Genomic DNA, 2,604 nt, shown 5'->3' with positions numbered 1-2,604 from the left:
GCGTTGAAAACTGGGGAAATACATACAAAAGCTCACTTCAACCATTGTATATATTACAAAAAAGAGCGATAAGAATTGTGCATAAGATGGGATATAGGGATCACACCAATGTAGCTTTCATAGAGTTTAAATTGTTAAAACTTTTTGATTTAGTGGGATATAAGACTGCTGTGTTTATGTATAAAGCCAGGAACAATTTATTACCTGGTGGAATTCAAAAACTATTTAATGAAAGGGAAGGGGGATACAACTTAAGGGGTCAGTTAAATTATAAAATTCATGCTATACGTACAACCAAAAAAAGATTCTGTATTTCCATAAGTGGGGTAAAACTATGGAATAATTTAAGTGTGGACATAAAAAACAGTAAGAGAATTGATGAGTTTAAACACAAATATAAAGGTATGCGTCAATCAAGATATGGGCAAGAACAGGCTTAACGATTAATCAGGTGTAACATTGTGAGTGTGGTGTATAATTCTACTTGTGTGATGTAGAAGATAATTATCAAAGTATGTAATTATGTAAGAATGTTAACTATCTGTAATAATTTTTTTTAGTATATCACTAGCGCGGTGTAGAACAAAATTATCTATGTAGTAATACTGCTTGCAAACCAATGATGATAAGATGATGTTAGGGGGTAGGACTAGATAAGTCTAACTTCTTCCTACTCCGTTCAAGCATGTACTAGGTATAAGCAAATTGAAAATATTTTTGTGGACATGTCTGGAATTATGTGTGATTACATACTGACTGTTGTTACATGTTTGAAAGAATAAATAAATCAAATCAAAAATCAAATCAAATCCACTGGTGCCATTGTAAAAGGGGAATTTTTCCACTGCGCCTGGTTTTGTTGATATATTTTCCCTCCTGCTGCTGCACTGTGACCAGAGGATGTGGAGTAAAATACAGGGCCTGAGGCTGCTGCATGTCTAGAAATGGTCCTGTACAGGGACTCACTGTTTTACCTGACTGGGTCTATCCTACAAGCAGCCGGCCTGTGAAGCCCCCTGGGGTGGCGAATGATCAGCTCATCAATGCTGGATTTCCCCAGAGCACAGTACCTGTTTGTTTTTCCTCCCCACTGTTGGCAAGTGCTTGATCAAAGGGGATTTGTTGGGTTATTTTCTATAATAATAATAGTAATAAGTGTCCTGAGATGACATTTGTTGTGATTTGGCACTATAAAAATAAAACTGAATTGAACTGAACAGGAGATAAATGTGACAATCATGATACTTTAGTTTGTCCGGGTTTCGACAACCAGAGAATCAGTTTAGTTAATCAATAGTACAGGCTTAATCCAAGCACTGCTAAATTTGACAATTTATTCAATATTAGCAACTTAAAAAGTTTGCCACTCTAGATTCTAAAACTAATAATGCTTTACAAAAACATTTAATACAAGCTTTACTTATTTGCTCATTTGTATATTTGTTTACCTATTTATTCACTTTCATTTTCTCCTTTACTGTAATGGATTTACCTGTTCCTATGCAACAAGTGTCTTATTTCTGTTCTTTAACATTTTTGTATAACTATTACCATGTACCTCTTTGAGGAGTCAGTGTAGAATAAGTTTTAAAGTGTATCAGAATAAAGAGGAATAATGCCCTTCACTTTGTTGCAAGGTTGTTAAAATGAATCATTTCTGGAGGAAGGTTTGCCTGTTATTAATGACAGCTCAAAAGCAAGGTAAATAAAGGTTCAAGCTGCTATTTGACAATTTACGCCCTCTGTCCAAATACCTTTTTATATACTTTTGTGTACTTTTGGCCTTGTGATATTCCTGGATTGGCCTAGGCCCCTTTGGTCCTCCTGTTCAAAGAGCTGACAAACAAACATGCAGCACATGGTTTTAGTAACAAAATCCATAAGTCAATAATTGTTTTTTTGGTCACGATCAAGATTCATGCCACACACAGCATGAGTAATTTTCCACACAGCAGCAGGTCACAGTAAAGCTGGTTGTGTTGCTGTGGAGCTGTACATGTGCAGCCTGTCGCCTGCTTTGAGCTTCATCCAACAGCTCACTATAGCTACAACTGCCTGTTGTATTACATCCGCTGACAAAAAAAAGCCCAAAATGACTTGCCTTTTTGTAGAAGCATTTTTGAAGAGCAATCACGGCCATTTGCTAATTTAATGACAAATATTTTGCATTTCAAGGGGCTTCTCCACAATAAAAGCCACCCTTCATTTTTAATGTGAAGCAATAGCAATAAGATGTCCTGTTGGCATTAACTTATTACAGTACTGACATGTTTACAGTATATGAGTGAACAGTTGACAGTGAGGCTGTTATTGTTGTTATTATTATTGATCTATTGTTGTTATTGTAATGGTGCATCTAGTGAAGGAGCAGCGGACTAACACTAATACTGAAAACCAGCAAACAGAAAGGTACTTACTGGCAACACATAATATCAAAAATGGTGTTTGATTTCTTAAAGCTCCAAAGAGTTGTAATTTTAATGTTACAGCATAGCAATATTTTTTCAACAATATTGTGCTCCTGCTTTGTGGCAACAGTTTGATGAAGGTCATTTCCTGTTGTAACTAGCCTACTGCTCTTGTGGCTAAATGGGAGAAGAGCGG

The sequence above is a fragment of the Monopterus albus genome, unplaced genomic scaffold (genome assembly GCF_001952655.1).
Source record: "Monopterus albus unplaced genomic scaffold, M_albus_1.0 scaffold74.1, whole genome shotgun sequence".
Taxonomy (NCBI): domain Eukaryota; kingdom Metazoa; phylum Chordata; class Actinopteri; order Synbranchiformes; family Synbranchidae; genus Monopterus; species Monopterus albus.
Note: the sequence above shows the minus strand (reverse complement) of the source record.